General features: G+C 35.4%; 1 protein-coding gene across 1 annotated transcript in view; it reads right to left on the bottom strand.

Annotated features, from left to right (window-relative positions):
- Ush2a (usherin) overlaps positions 1–17,935 on the bottom strand; it is a 770,052-nt gene that overhangs the window by 263,480 nt on the left and 488,637 nt on the right. The window lies entirely within an intron of this gene.

Below are 17,935 nucleotides of genomic sequence, written 5' to 3'. Positions count from 1 at the left end.
TGATTGAACACTGAAGTAGTCAAGGTCTTAAGTTCGTTCCATCCATAACCCATAATCACCTTAATCACATTATCACACAGGAACATCATGGGCTCTTTTATTCTTTCTGAGGAAGAGAAGCTTGCTAAAATTGTACTTTTCTGTAATTAAACATGTAGCATATTTAATTCTTAATTAATTAATCAAGTCTCTTGGCTTAATTCTCACCCGTGAGACTATGAACTAAAATTTTTTTTTCCGTATATATCTTAGGAAGTTATCCCTTTTCACAGTGCCCTTGCCCTTAGATATGTCATAAGTCAGAGCATGCATGTTACATTTTCAAGCATTGGTAAATCTGTCCTAAATTCAGTGTACCTGTTTGATATAATCTATCAGAGGTGAACGGAGGCTTAATAAGAATGAGCAAATCTACAACTTATTTTTTTTTAAAGAGAGAGAGAGAATTTTATTATTTATTCTTTAGTTTTCGGCGGACACAACATCTTTGTTTGTATGTGGTGCTGAGGATCGAACCCAGGCCGCACGCATGCCAGGCGAGCGCGCTACCTCTTGAGCCACATCTCCAGCCCCTACAGTTTATTTTTTTTAATTTGTTATATATGACAGCAGAATGCATTAAAATTCATATTACACATATACAGCACAATTTTTCATATCTCTGGTTGTACACAAAGTAGAGTCACACCATTCATGTACTTAGGATAATGATATCCATTTCATTCCACCATCTTTCCTATCCACACTTTCCCTCCCTCCCCTTTGCCCTATCTAAAGTCCATCTAATCCTCCCATGCCCTCCCCCACCAACTAAATTGTGAATCAGCATCCTTATATCAGAGAAAATATTTGGCACTTGGTTTTTTTGGATTGTTTAACGTCACTTAGCATTATATTCTACAACTTCATCTATTTACCTGCAAATGCCATGATTTTATTCTTTTAAGGCTGAATAATATTCATTGTGTATATATACACATTTTCTTTATCCATTCATCCACTGAAGGTCATTTAGGTTGGTTCCACAGTTTAGCTATTGTGAATTGTGCTGCTATAAACATTGATGTTACTATGTCCCTATAACATGCTATGTTTAAGTCCTTTGGGTATAGACTGAGGAGAGGGATAGCTGGGTCAAATGGTGGTTCTATTCCCAGTTTTCCAAGGATTCTCCATACTGCTTTCCATATTGGCTGTACCAATTTGCAGTCCCACCAGCAATGTATGAGTGTGCCTTTTCTTCCACATCCTTGCCAACACTTATTGTTGTTTATATTCTTAATAGCTGCCATTATGACTGGAGTGAGATGATATCTTAGAGTAGTTTTGATTTGCATTTCTCAAATTGCTAGAGATGTTGAACATTTTTTCATATATTTGTTGATTGATTGTATATGTTCTTCTGAGAAGTGTCTGTTCAGTTCCTTGATGCATTTATTGATTGGGTGATTTTTTTTTTTTGGTGTTAAGATTTTTGAGTTCTTTATATATCTTAGAGGTTAATGCTCTATCTGATGTGCATGTGGTATAAATTTGTTCCCAAATTGTAGACTCTCTATTCACCTCACTGATTGTTTCTTTTGCTGAGAAGAAGCTTTTTAGTTTGAATCCATCCCATTTATTGATTCTTGATATTAATTCTTGTGCTATCGGAGTCTTATTAATAGACACAGTGTCTCTGGTTTAACTCCTAGGTCCTTGATCCACTTTGAGTTGAGTTTTGTGCATGGTGAGATATAAGGGTTTGATTTCATTTTTTTGCATGTTTTCCCAGCACCATTTGTTGAAGAGGCTATGTTTTCTCCAATGTACGTTTTTGGTGCCTTTGTCTAATATAAGATAACTATAATTCTGTATTGAAAAAAATTTTTTTACAAGATGACTCTGGTTATTTGATTTTTTCCAACAAGTATAACTTGAATGCACATATCACATCAATGTTTGTTCCAAACCTAGTTGAAACTCAAAAACAAATTAAACAATGCTCTATGGCTTTAGGAAAATCATCTAATGACCCTGAGCCTATGCTTTCTGATCTTTAAAATAAGGATTCTTTTGTAGGATTGTTGTGAGGATGAGATCATGTAAATAAAGCACCTTATTTTGTGCTCTGAGAATTAGTAATTGTCAATTATTATTATTATTACTATTATTTTATTACTACCATTATCACATTGGACTGATTTGACCTTTCCTTAGCACAACTTAATTATTATGATCATCTAAATATTTAGGAATATTTTGATTATTCTAATTTAAGTTCCTATGACCACTGGTGAAGGAGAAGTGATCAAATAATGAAAATGAATGAAATTATCAGGGTCCATTTTCAACTTTATTTTGCATGTATTGTGCTGTAGTGTATGGGTTTTATGTGCTCAATGACTCAGGAGAACCTGCCTATGAACCATGAGGCCAATGAATGACCAGTGATGAGAATGGGAGAATTAGATGACATGTTTCATCAATCTTCTGTAAAGGTTTTGGGTTCATCAATAATGCACTCAATTGTTCAATACACATTTATGGAGGCTCCACTCTGTGCAAAATAGTGTCCTTCATAAGGAAGGAAAACAGCACCGAGTAACACAGATACCACTCCTGCCCCTGTGGAGCTTATATTATAAGTGAAGTGAGCAAGCAACAAATAAAAAGATATATAAAAGAATGCCAGGTAGTGGTGAGTAACCTGGAGAAAAATAAGGCAGGAAAGGAAAGAAAAAATGAAGAGGAGTTTACATTTTAGTTATGAGATACCAATTTGGATCACGTAGAAAGATTTTAGGAAGGATATGTAATGAGATGATATTTGGACAGAGACTTCAATTCCATAAGATAGGAGGCCATGAGACCATCTGGAGGAAAAGCCAGATAGCCAGAGACAGGAAATGCAGAGGCAGCATGGAAAGGGGGTGCTCTGATTGTGTTCATAAAAGAGCAGAAAGGCCAGAGTGGCTGAAACACACTGAGGAGGGAGAGAGGGGAAGTGGAAAGAGGTTAAAGGACAGGCAGGGTCTACATCCTGTGGGACTTTGGAAGTCACAGGAAGAGCTTTGGATTTTGTTATAAATGGGGCTGGGAGATACAGTAGGTTTTTAGTAAGGGAAATGAGACAATCTAAATCTAAATTTTTCAAGACCACTCTGGGCTAATGGGAAAGAAGGGAAAGAGTGGAAATAGGGACATCACCTATTGTGATAATCCAGGAAAAAGATGCCAGTGGCTTAGGTGTGAGTGATAGCTGTGGAGGTGATAAGGTATTTTGCTATTCAGTGGGGAGTGTGTTAGTAATCGAATATAAGGGATTCAAAGACAATGATAATGCCAGCCCAAACAGGTGAATGGTTGTGTCATTACTGAAATGAGCAGTACTGATAGGAAAAATTGGTTGTGTGAGGGGGATTAAGAGTTATATATTTTTTCATGTTATATGTATGTTGTAAACTCATTAGAGATATCACAGAAGATGTTTCTGATGAGAGTCTGGAGAGAAGTTTTGGGTTAATGTAGCTGTGGTATTTAAAGGCTGAGACTAGATGAAAATAAACTAGGGAGAATGTAGATAGAGTGACTATAGAAGAGGTCTGAGCCCTGAGCCCTGGAATCCATCAACATTTATGACAAGGCCTCTGTAGTAAAGAAAACTGACAAGGGATAATCAGTGGGATGGTGGACAAACCAAAAGAAGGGGCACACTGGAAGCCAGGAAAGGAAAGGATATTACAAAGAAAGGGATGGTCAAGTGCATCCAAGCATGCTGAATTTGAGGAAGAAGGTCAATTGCTGCAGAGCATATGCCTGTAATCCCAGTGGCTCAGGAGGCTGAGGCAGGAGGATCACGAGTTCAAAACCAGCCTCAGCAATTTAGTGAGACCCTAGCAAATAAGCAAGATCCTCTTTCCAAATAAAACATAAAAAAGGGGATGGGGATGTGACTTAGAGGATAAGGACTCCTGGGTTCAATCCCTGGTTATCCTCCCCTGCAAAAGGGTTAAACTTTGCATTTGGCTAAGTTACAGTGTTTGTTGACCTCACCAAGAACAGAAGCCATGGAGGTGGGCTTGGAATTCTGATTGAAGAAGGCTAAGAAGAGAATGATGGGGCAAATGAGTAGATATAGTAAGCTTAGACAACTTGTTAGAGGGAGTTAGCTTTAAAGAGGAGTCGAAAATGGGAGAGCAACTAAAGAAGTTCACGGCATCAAACAAAGGTTTTGTGGTGTGGCAACATGTGCATTCTTATTGAAAAGGTTGAATAGGAGACATGGGGAAATGATATGTCGGAGAATAAACAATAACTGCCACAGCAAAGGGCTTGTGTAGAGACAGGCAGACAAAACAGGGCACATGTGAACTGAATGGACAGCCAGAGCTTCTGGCTGTTGAATAGAGCAGGGTCTGTAGTCCCCATTGTGCAGAAATGAATGCAGAGAGTGAGATGCAGGGAAGTGGGTAGAATCAGTGATGGGAAAATAGCGAAGATCTCTTACCATGTCTCAGTGAGCAAAATAAAAGCAAAGGCAACAGCCCAGGGCCAAAGTGTGAGGGTGAGTTAGTTACTTGAAGAGAGAGAAAGTGGGATAAAATAGTTATCAGTCAAGTTTGGCCTGACTAGGAGCTACAATAAGACTGCCACCCAGGGCCAGCTGTCTCATAGCTTAGCTCTAAACCTTCAGTGTGAAGAACATTCATTCCTAAAGACTTTGCAATCAGTACTTTATCTATGAACACAAATAGTTTAAACAATGCTGACTTCTTTGGTATAGATGCTTCGATTGATTTTTTCATATGTGTACACATGTAAAATGAGCACTGTGAAAACATGGGCAAAAAATAAGGTTCAAATTTTATATAATGTGTGACATATAAAACCAAGTCCCTAATTTGAATACTGATTTGTCTCATTTTTCTACACCAAAGAGTACAATGTCATTGACAATCTAAATTCTGAATATTAGTTCTAAGTCATCAGCCTGAAAAAGATAATCACATTTTTAATATGTATCCCAAATCCCTTCATGTATTTAAAACTGCATTATCATACTATTGAGAAAGAGAGGATGCCCCAAACTAGGCTCCCTAAGAATATATAAGTATCATGTAGTTTCTTCTGAGTGATAACAAAACAAAATAGCCCTTAAATTGGGCATATTTTGATTATATAAAACTGCAAAGTATTTCCAAACAAGTGGTCATCTTGAATTAATTTTACGTAAATACTTATTCCCTATGCTCCTAGTGATGATGAATTGTGGACACCTTTCTTTCCCCTCTGTTTAACCCCTTTTATCCTAGATCTACTCCTTAGAGGGTCCTTAGCGCTGAAGCAATAACTGGGAGCCAGCCATAATTCCACCCCTGGTTTTGTAACAGAAGAGCCTGTATCCATCAGCTTGATATATTGTCTCCAAGATGCCATGTTGCTCAAAAAGCTTCTCTCAAGTTTAATATGACCCTCACGGGGCAAACACTCCACAGACAACCTCCCTGAATCAACACATCTTGTCCAGTAAATACTAATTCTACATGGCAACTGGATAAAACAGCTATTCCAATCTATAAATTCTTGAGAAGGGAGTTTTTAATAAAATTTCAAATTCAGCCTTCTCTTGAAGGCAAAATTAATAGAAAACGTTAAGCAATAAATAAATCACACATTGATCTATTTCTAGTTGGTATAATTTTGAATATATGATTTTATCAAACCTTTCAATGATGCACACTTGTGGACTTTATCTTTTTTAAAAAAAATGCTCCAAAACAAACTGAAATGATTTACAATTCAGGATCCAACCCTTTGCACACACAGATTTACAGAACTCTTGGGGTGAGCTCTAGAGGGCAAAAATAGAGACTTTTCCCCACATAGCAGGTGACTACTAAGGATGGAGGAATAAGAGGAATAAAGTCTTAGGGAGAATATGAATTCACAGCAAGTCCCCCATGCACCAATTTTTCTGAGGACACTCCCAACCTGTTACTATTGCTGGGTATTTTTTAAATTTTTTTTTTAGTTGTTGATGGACCTTTATTTAATGAACTTATCATCAATATGCAGTGCTGAGAATTAAACCCCATGCCTTACACATGCTAGGCAAGTGTTCTACCACCGAGCCACAACCCCAACCCCATTGGTGTGTATTCTTTATATATATATATATATGCATGCATTGCAAAATAGTGAAATAAAATGCTGCAATAAAAGACAAAATAACCTATATTAATTTGTATTAAATTCAATTTTGTAATAGAAGATACTGAATGCCACTGTGTACCAGGTCCTTGCTTGAAGCTGCCAAGGGCTACTACTCAATAACTATTAACACAAAACTATATGCATAGAATTAAAAGAGGCATGAATGCTTTGGGGAATTGGAAGTTGGTGTTTTGGGGAATTGGAAGTTAGAAACTTCTAGGGGTGCATTCGTCCTCGCCTTTCAGAGGATCATAGCTTGTACAGGTGCTGTCATGGAGCCCTTTCAGATGGTTCATTCAGATTAATCATAGCCTCAGCCTCATTCCAGTGCCTCAGGCTTCTCCAGTTCTTCCTGTGCTCATTCCATTCACATGTTAAGCTTCTTGCTGGGTTCACTTGAATTCTGACTCTCCCCCATATTATGCCCTCATTGCAGAGATTAGATCTTTCAGCATCCTTGTGTGGGTTTCTCTGTTAACAAAAGAGAAACCATGAACTTTTATCTCTATGCATCCTTGCTGCATCGCTGAGTGACCTGGCACTCATTCAAAAGCCTTGGATCACACATTTCCCCATCATTTTCTGAAATAGCTACATCTGAGCAAGGACTTTAAATTCTAGTTTCCAGAATGCAAAATTAAAGTTCAGACACATATACGGACTCATTGAGTCATGAACAAATTGAAAACAGAAGGCAAGACTTGATTTCCAGTCACTAAACCATATGTCATTTAAAAAGATATTAATTATGAGGAATATGCAGATGTGCTAACAAATGGACAGTCAACCTTGAGCCCAAGGATGTGCAAACAGAGCAGCGTAAAATGATAACAAGTAGGTTACAGCAGGTTTCATGGTCATAAAATTGCCTCTCCCAAGAACTAACTTTTTGAATACATACTATGTGCCAAGTTCTTTAACATAATTATTTATAAATACACAGAATTAGACTCCAAAATCGTAGCATTATCTCTGTGTAGCGTAGATAGACACTGAAGCTCTAAGAAGTTAAATATTTTATCTCAAATCACAAAACTGGTTAATGGCAGAGGGAGGATTCAGAGTAGGACTGGATAGGTTGAAGACAGTGCTCTTAATTCTACCACCATGAGGCAGCCTGATATAGAAAGTGGTTTATAACATAGATTAAACATATTAAATAAAAATAAAACAAACCACTTACAAAATTAAACAGATAAGCTTCAATAAAGTTTGGATATACTTTCTGCCCAAATCATATTCTTAAACAGTATTCTCCTGGTTTCATTTATTGATTTATTTATTATCACAGAGAGAAACTGTCTCCTTATCATTCATAAGGAATCTCACATACAGCTACCAGTGTGAATTTGCCAGTTCTCAGGAGCTAGTCAAAGGACACAGAAATTTGCTTTGGGACAATATCATATTAAGGCAGAAATACTACTTTTGGGATACAATCATTTTATCCTTTTCCTCAGTGCCCTTTGTCACATATGTGAAAATCAAAGTTAGAAAAGCCTAGGCAACATCTCTGAAACCAAAGAATAATAAATGTCAACTTCTGGTTTCACACATCTTTTGTGTTTCCACACCAACCTGAATCCTTCTTCTTTTCTTTTACTTTTTTGGTATTGTTTGTTTGTTTATTTGTTTTTTGATACCAGGGATTGAATCTTGGAACACATAACCACTGAGCCACATCCCAGCCCTTGATTTTGAGACAGGTTTTCCCTAAGTGGCTCAGGGTATTGCTAAGTTGCTGAGGCTGACCTTGAACTTGTGATCTTCCTGCCTAGACCTCTCTGAGTCACTGGAATTATAGGAATGCATCACCATGCCTGGCACCAACCTGAATCTGAAATTTAAGTCGAACCATAGCTTTCTCCCAACAGGTGGGAAAGAAATGGTAATAAAAACTCCATGGGTACAGAGATTATGCTTTTCATTGTTTTTGTAAAAAGTGCTAAACATTCTCAAATGCTAAAATTTTGTTCCTCAGATTTAAACAAAACCAACTTTTTCAAAATATGTATTTTTCTAATACAAATACATGTTATGGTAGAAATTTTGAAAATTAAGTGAAAAAAACAGTTAACATGATTATACTATGAGAGAGAATTCTTATAGAAGAACTTGGTTGTCTTTTTCTATGTAAATATAGTATACATATTTAACAAAAAACTAAGGTGATTACCTACATATTTTTTCAGTAAACTTTTTATTTTTGCTTTTTAAAAAAAAATTCCCTGTGCCATTAAATATTTTCAATAATTTCTCAAAATTATCAGCACATTATATTTTTATAGATGTAGAAAATTCCCTTAAAAAGATGATGTTGATAGACATAGAATGATATTGTTTTCAGTATTATAAACAATACAGAATAGACTAATAAATGCATCTTTAGGCATGCTTTTCAGAATTGTTGAGTGAATAGGCATGAATATCGTTATCACTTCAGATACTAGTGGACACATTATTTTGCAGAGAATTGAATTGATTTATATGCCTATCACTAAGGTATGAGCACTCTATTTCCCAGTATCCATATCAAAATGAATATTTTATATATGTATGTATGTATGTGTGCCTATATACATATAATATATGATAATAAAACTATGCCTTTAGATATTTTATTACATAATTTCATGACATAAATATATATTACCTATAATCTATATAAACTATACATACAACATAATTTTTAAGTTAGCAAATATTTAAAAGTACCTGGTCTATTCTTGTGATATGGGAATATTGTAATAAACCCAGAAAACAGTTTCATGAAGGATAGCAAGATGATAGACAATGAAAAAGAGGGAAAATTATAGACAGTGAACAGGTCATGGGTCTCCAGATACTTATGGGCAGGAGGGATAGACAGGTGGAGCACACAGGATTTCAGTGAAAGTTCAATGTCTGAGTCCCAGAAGTAGAGGGATAAAAATCCTCAATACATCTTATATTTTAAAACATAATTCCACAAATAATGTTTTGAACACTGAAACTAAACCACAAGATGACAAAGAAAGGATCAGAGAACTACACCACAAAACCTACATTAAGTTTAGCTACTGTCAAGTAGCAGGCATTTTTTCCCCCTTGAGATTCTTGGGGACTAAAGCAAAACAAAATATAGAAATATGATGAGTTACCCATCCAGCACATGTTAAAAATTTTCTTTAGTTTTCCCAAGAAGTTTCCATTTTATTAGCATGAAATGGATCTAAATGGAATCTCAATATTTAATAATTTACAGTTGTATAAAATATGGCAATGACAGCCATTTTTTCTGATTTCTAAAAATAACCACTTATTCTCTGGTCATAGATGGTATAGAGATGCACCATTGATGCAATCATACGTGTACCTAGGATAATGATATCCATCTCATTCCACCAACTTTTCTATCCTCATAACCCCTCTCCACCCTCCCCTTTGCCCAATCCAAAGTCCCTCCATTCTTCCTATGCCCTCCTGCCCCTATCGTAGATCAGCATCCACTAATCAGAGAAAAAGTTCAGTTTTTAGGTTTTTGGGATTGACTTACTTAGAATAATATTCTCTTACTCCATCCATTTACCTGCAAATGCCATAATTTTATTCTTTTTTAATGTTGAGTAATATAAATGTTGCACTCCATTTAGGTATGATGAATTGAAATGCATTCTGCTGTCATGCACAACTAAGTAGAACAAATAAAAACTTAAGAAGCAAAAAAGAAGAAGGCTAGACAAAAATGTCTTAATATTTGGTTTTGGAAAGTCTTTTCTATTGTGTTTGTGAAAGATCACATGCTAATACAACTACAATAAAAATTTAAGCTGATACAAAAAAAAAAAAAACAAACAAACACTTATAATTGTCTTACCAAATAAGGAAAACACAACTTTACACTAAAGCTAACTCAACCCTAAATACATTGATATAGTTGTCTTACTTCATCATTTATAAACACATATAAGGCTATCATCCTAGTTTATTAGCAACTACCTTCCTAGCCCAGACCTCATCCCCTTTGTCTGCCCCCTACTGCGAAATAAGTAAAAATCCGACACATTCCCATGAGCCATCCTAACATTTCCTGGTGATTCATAAGTTTCCACACAAAACATGCTATAAATGTATTTATGAAAGAGAACATCAATATGGCCATGGCCTTCAGTCCTATAAGGGAATGTACTGTATCTGCTCCAGAGACTTTTCTGGCCCAGGAAAGGTAACTAGTAAAGTCTCATCAAATCTGTTTTAGATAAATGAACGTTGATTGAAGGCCAAAGTTTTTGTAGGGTTTAAAATTTTTTTATGTTAAAGTTATTAAGTAAATCAATCACTTTAATAGCTTTGGTTAACTGCCCCTTGAGAAATGTTTACATCTTGACATTCATTGATAAAAATAAACACATTAAAGGGGATGGGGTTGTAGCTTAGTGGTTGAGTGCTTGCCTTGCATGCATGAGGCACTGGGTTTGATCCTCAGCACCACATAAAACAAACAAACAAACAAAGATTGTGTCCACCTACAACTAAAAAGAAATTTGAAGGAAAAAAACAAAGAAACACTAAAATACCAAACTTAATTCTAAGCAGTTATTATATGCCAGGAACCTGAATGTTTTATATATATCCTCACATTTGATCCTCATGGAGGTTCTATGTATGAAGTAAGTTGAGACAAGAAAACGAAAGCTTGATAAGATGAAGTATTGTGGGCACACAGCTAATAAGTAGTTGGGCTGCTATCTGGATTCAAATGTCTCCAAAACTCATGTTCCTAACTTCTACTTATGGAAGTTCAAATGACCTGACCAAACCAGAACACTGACTCCTCTCACAGGTACAGAGGGGGCTGGCTTCCTTTCCCTACTTGTTCCACATCTTCCCTCCCTGGAGCCTAAAGATTCAGTTGGAGTGTAGATGCTGCTCTGCCAGCGGAGAGGAGAGATCTTATAGCTAGGAGATTTGGAAGGATGCAATAAATTTTTGAAAAAAAAAAATTCAATTGTATCATTTAAATCTTGAGGAGGTTTTTGTAGTGGATGTTTGAAGACATTGTCTTTGTCTCTTGTCTCAGTCTTCATCTCTCCCTGTTTTGTGCTTTTTATCTCTTTCTTGGTCAAGGCATCTTTGACTCTGAGAGCTTCTCAAGAGGGGCTCCAGTGAAAACAGAGAAACAAGATACATAACAAGGACTATGGATTTCATGGACCCACACTAAAGAAATGATATATTCTCAAGGTAGCCATCAGTATAGTTAGAAGAGTATTTAGGACAAAAGCAGCATCTGGAAAGAAAGTATGTGAATAAAATAAAAATTTAAAAAATCCATCATTTACTTTTTATCTCAGTGACAAAATATTTTAGAGCACATTATTGAATAAAAAAAAATGATGTTTTTGTCTTTGATCTTTCACTGAATTCTTTGGGTCTATCTTTCCAAGGGAAACTCAAAACTTCACCAACATTTCAATGGCATGATAACATATCCATCTAAATTGGTGCAAATATTTGTCAAAACTACTAGGAAACCCAATGGGCTGTTCCCACCTGGCTGAAGTAATTATTCTTCCTGAAATGAAAAATGGCCCATGTGTTCACTAAGAATGCTTTAATTAGAGTGGAAAAGAAGTAAGGATATCCCCTGTTACAGTATATAATAGGAGTAATATAGAAAGAGGGGGCAGAGGTGGGTCAAGGCCACCAGAATAAAAAGACACCACTGAATACTAATTGCTATTGACCATTTTGAGAAATAAAATAATTCCACTTCCCATTAGCATCCTCGGGACAACACACCTCCACCTCCACCTCTCTTTGTGATTTAAGATTAGAGAGTTACTTTAAATTACTTGGCAAGACAATTTCATTGAATTTGTTAGCCAGGAAACATCAGACAGACGGAAATCATCCTCTGTTAATTCTGAAATACCCTACAGCTGTGAATGATGTGGTTCTTTGTGCTCAGAGAAAAATAGGGATCTTAAATTTCATTAGATACATTATTTGTTCAACTAGAATGTGGAACTGTCACTTTGTCAAACTAATTAGAGGCCTTGAGGTCATAATGCCCAGAAGAATTTTCTTTCTTTCTTTCTTTTGTATGTTAAACCACCAACCAAATTTTTTTCTTTTTTCCTTACCAAGATTTCCTAGATTTAGACACTTTTTTTTGCTTTTGACATTTGAATTCCTCTTAGTAGTATTAAGGATGTATCTTAGATTCCTATTTATTCTGATATTATCATTTTCATTCAGTTAGTTTACAGACAGCACAGATTAAATTGTTTTTCCTTGAGTATCTGGTTAATTAGATATCCTTTGTTTAGAGTATATCTTTAATTTGGCAAAATAATTTAAAATATGTACAACAAAAATAATATTTAATTAATTCTATCCTATATTTAGTTCATAAAGTTTGTTCATTTCATTTAAAATAATTCTCTGAAGAATTTAGCCTTTGTGAAATTTAAAAGATATGCTTAGCAAGGTTAATAAATAATTTTCATAATGAGTAAATTCAAGCTAGTCTCAAAAGTAGCTCTCTTTAGAAGGAATACATTAAAGTTTCCCTTGTTGAATGTATCTAACAGGAACAAGAACAAATAAATAAATGACTTAGGTAAGCAAAGAAAATAAAATATTGTATTTTAGAGTTAGACTAGAAATTAAAAAACCTTTGAATAAAACTTTTGGTCATTTGAAGAATCAGAAGGGATTGGTTATTAAAACCATCTTAACTATGGGCTTGTACCTACTATTCAAATTGATTAATTAATTATTCAAGTAATGCATAGCTCTAGGCTTAAAATTTATCATATATAGGTCAGCTGCTATGATTTGAATGTCTCTGTCCCCTCCCCCACAAAATACATATGTTGACATTGTTGTGGCCCACATGATATTAGGAGGTGGGATCTTTGGAAGCTGACTAGGTCATGGGGACAGATCACCCTCATGAATAGGTTTAGGCCCTTCTGAAAAATATTGTGGAGAGCTCTCCAGCTTCTTCTACTATGTAAGGTTAAAATTAGGAGATGGCTATCTACAAGGAAGAAGCTATAAGCAGACACCAAATCTGCTTGTACCTTCATCTTGGACTACCCAGACTCCAGAACAGTAAGAAATGAATTTGTTGTTTTGTAGCCATCTAGTCAGTAATGTTTTGTTCCAGACACCTGAATAGACCAAGACAATCTCCCTTATCTCAGTAGATCATTAACTTCAACTTCTTTATTAGGGAGAGCAAAACAGTGGTCATCAAAAGAATTTAAAATGATGAAAGAATTCTAAGAACTGATTCCACTTCATAAGTAGAGTTAGAATAAAAATTTGAGAAACAAAAAGTGATGCTCATTTGATCACAATGATGATCAATAATTATATGATTAGGTCCATGTGAAGAAAATTTATAATTAGGAAATCACTGGTAGTTTTGTTCTTTTTCTAGTAATTTAGCCACACAATTGTTACCCAGTATAACACTGGTATCAGAACATACATAAGATTTAATAACAAGGAATTTTATCATTTAAAGATTTAAGCACCTGGGGGTATTTGGAAGTCTGAAATAAATGTGTTCCTATAATGCCCTTCTTTAATTTGTATATAGCACAGATTAGAATACCCATTTTTGGAAGAATAGCATGGTAATCAAAACAGACTTTTCTGGAAGAAGAAAGAACTCCCTAAGAATTTCTAATTGGTAATTGGAAAATAAGATTATTAGGTATATTGCATGGACAGGCTGTGGTCCTGTTTAATTGTAATGCTTCCTAGACTTCAGGAAAAATTGGGTTAATTTCCTACTGCCCAATCTTCTCCATCATGGGAGAAGAATTAAAATATGCTGTGTAATATGCAGTTATTATGTGTGTGTATCATGCTGTATGCATTACAAGACATCACATTTGCTCTTCTCGGTGTCAATCTCACAAGGTAATTCATATCATTTACTCCCATTTCAGAGATGAAAAAAAATCTGAGGCAAAGTATGATTATAGGAACTTGCTACAGTCACGTAAAAAAGAGGAGGAGAAATTAATATTTGAAACAGATCTAGCTGGTTTTATAATCCATGCCCTTAATCAGTGGAATTATTTGCTTATGTGTGAGTGTACATATGTCTTTTATCATCTTACTGATAAACAGAAGAGGGATAAAATGTGACCCTTTCATATATATCATTTTATCCTGGAAGCTATTTTTTTTTCCTCTCAATAACCTCTAATTTCTTATTTTGCAAGGAAATAAGAAATTTACAATTTGTTTTTTTTCCTAAGTAAGTAAGCATGGACAAAAAGCTAAGATTATCAAGAATGTTTCACTGAGTGTAAGATATTTAGGTTCAATTGTTTCTGAGGAAATATCTCAAATATGTCTAAATCTTACAGATTTTTCAAGTAGCCTGCATCCATTCTACAGAAAGACTGTATTCTGCCATGTCCCTGTCAGACACAGTAACAGAAATTACTGTATGTTTTATTAAAAACCTATTTTTTTTGTGTGTGTGTGTCTCTTGCTCTCTTTTTATCTAAAACCCTAATTTAGTTGTTGTTCCCTTAGGTACAAAGTACACAGTTCATAATTCATTTGATATAAAATGTCACTTTAGATTCTTGCCCTTCTTTGATAAATGAGAAAAAACATGTACATTTCAATTTCCTCAATGCCAGAACTACCAGGAACAACCCCCTGTTGTGCTTCTCAAAGACCTTTGTGTTAAATTAAACATCAAGATTCAGAAACTGTGGGGAGGGATATTTCTAAGACAGAGAGAACAAATACATGAGACAGAGGGAGACAGCTAATGCTTTTCCTACCAGTCAAGTGATATCTCCCAAAGAGTATCTTTGATCCTCAAATTAGTCCTCACTTATAATTTAGTATACCACAACCAATCTGCTGCTTCCTTACATTTAGTTTTAAGAGGCAGTTGTTGGAATTATCAAGGAAAATACAAAGTTAGATGTTTATGAGTTCATTTAATTTTCAACTTAATAGTGATAGCTTATGTAAAACGTTTATTTAATATGTATCATGCTTTCTATGCTTTTAAACAAATAATTGAGAACCTACTTAAGCACCAGCTGATCTGCTCTGTGCACACATTCTTTATCCTTTGCTTAAATCCATCCAGGAAGGTTCTGTGATTATGAAACCCTTTGTCAAATGAACAAACTAAGGCTTAGAGAGGACAGAACTTTCCAAGGTTAAATAAGGAGTACATAAAAATTCTGGGGGCAATGGGTTCTATATTAGTTGAATTCCATAGTTTGACAGACACTGTGGTCAATTTGTTTAACCAATGCACATATTAGGAAATTTTCTTACTTGATTTATAGAGTCAACTATGTGAACAAGATTCAAGCCTTTGTCTGTGGTCATGCTGCAATTTCAGATTTTGATAAAGAAGGTATTTCTCCTAATTGTCTAAAGAACACAGATAATCATTCCCATGACCATTCTGGAAAATGATTTCTCCACATATTCACACTGTTCACAGGGGCTGGATTCTAGAATATTCTACCTGCAAATGAGTGGCCTGTAGTGTTTTTAATCTGTTCATGGAAAGTTGATTTAGTATAATAATAAACATTATTCACTTCTTTATACTTTCCTTCATTTTTACAAATATAAACTATTCCCTCTCTTTTAATGAAGTTTTTGACTTTTTCAAATTTAACACCATTAGATAAACTAGATCTCTCTTTATAGGCCTAGAAATTTTGTACAATCAGAAGAATCACATGTCCTCATTTTCTTTGAGATACAGAGAGCATTAACACAAAGAACTCAAATTTAGTCAGGTCCAAAGAGAGGGTAACTTGGTAATTAACAATAATGATGCCATTATTACATATTAATATTCTGAGTAAATGTATTCGCACTAGTTTTAATAAAATTTTCTGTACCATATCTGCACAAAAGCTTCTACAACAGCAAGTCAAATCAGAAAATCTAAATTTTGTATCACAAGCCAAAGGAAGAAAGGCATATTACAACTCACAATGCACTTAAGAGATGCAAGTGCAGAAAAGAATATTTTCAGAAAAGTTATGATTCTTCATTTCAAGATAGATCAAGATAAGGACTATCTTAAATATTGTCTTATTTTCATTCAAGTATATATTAGAAGTTTGTGGGTGAATACGAAAGATTTTCAAACTAGATGGTGTGCAAGTAAGTACATAAAACCACATTGGGTAATAATGGGTCCAATACATTGTCTTTTTGTCTTCTACAAAGAGTGTATACTACATAATATTGCTTCTGATCAATGTTTTTTTGAAAGGCTGTAAAAATGTTTAACCAATTATTTTTTCACCTCTCATTAGAGGATAAACTGAGGAGCATGGATCATGTAGCTAACCAGGGACACACCCCAGTCCTTTCCCAATGGGCTTCCAACACCCAACAGTACAACCAAACTATACCCTTGAAATTGGATTTGACACAGCTGTAGAGTCAAGCTTCTTTTTCAGACACCTGTTGATCAGTGCCTAGACATCTGTGTTTCCTCTGCTAAAGATGATATGAGAGGTCAGTGCAAGGCATGCCCACTGAATAACAGATGATGGTGACTCAAAACTAGTCTTCTATAGCCAGGCTCTAGGCTTCAAAACAGTCTCTGCCTTTTCCCAGTTGCATGGCTTTAATGTACTAGTTGCAAGCCAAATTCCTCATGTGCAAATAAAGATAATGACAGCACTATCCTTGTAGAATTTGTGAAGATTAAATGAGATACTGTATGCAAAACAGAGCTTGCACCTAGTAAATGCTGGCTTGTTATGAGTGATCATTGCATCAAAAAACTTTTTATGAGATAAAAGATTACATGATAATAATTGTTCTCTAGGTAACTGGAAGCTAAATCAGTCTACTCTGTGGAGTTACATTTATGAACTCCTAGAAGAAAAAAAAAAAATCCTAACTATGAGATCTAACAGCCAGCCAACCCTGGCATCCAGGATAAAGCTATAACTGACTTGAAACACATTTGAAAACCCTACGGAGGAGGTGTAGCCACAAGACACTCATTAAAGAAAACTCCCAGAGGGAAGAGATTCAGGTTTTAGTTACATGGAGCTCCTTGTAACAGATGTTCTGTGAAGGAATCAAAGAGCAGAGGAAATTTTCTTGACAGCATCTTCACAGTAGGACCGATTAGTGTTCCTCAGTGCATAAAACATCAGGCCTGTTGCTTTTTGGTGCCACAGGTAGGGCTCAGCATCTGGAACTGGTTATCCATGGTATCCATAGCTGTCACATTCAGGAAGTCTGTGAGCAATGTGTCTACTTCCTTATATTGGAAAGGCCAATGGCCCTAAGAATGGAATTTCCTTTCTATATTCAAAACCAAGTTGAGCACAGGGGCCTGTTCTGCACGTTTTTCCCTCAGTAATTCTGTGTCCCAGTTATAGGTGTGAAATAGAAGCATGGACAAAATCACACAACATTTTTGATTTGAAGGTATTTCAGGGATGCTCTAGTTCTGTGGTTTTCCAACTTGGGCATGCATCCAAACTACCTGGTGGGGAGGGGAGTGAGAGGGCATCTGTTAAAATCTATTATATAGATTGGTTGACCTCAGCTTCAGAATTTCTGATTCAGTAGATGGAGGGTGGAGCTTAAGAATCTGCATTTGGAATAAGTTCCCAGGTAATGATGATGTTCCTAGTCTGGAATCCTGCTGTGAGAACCACTGATGTGGTTTAAGTCTGTCATTTTAGTGATGAGAAACCTGTAGTGTACTCAA

The sequence above is a fragment of the Marmota flaviventris genome, chromosome 12 (genome assembly GCF_047511675.1).
Source record: "Marmota flaviventris isolate mMarFla1 chromosome 12, mMarFla1.hap1, whole genome shotgun sequence".
NCBI lineage: Eukaryota > Metazoa > Chordata > Mammalia > Rodentia > Sciuridae > Marmota > Marmota flaviventris.
This window is presented reverse-complemented; position numbering and strand designations above follow the sequence as displayed.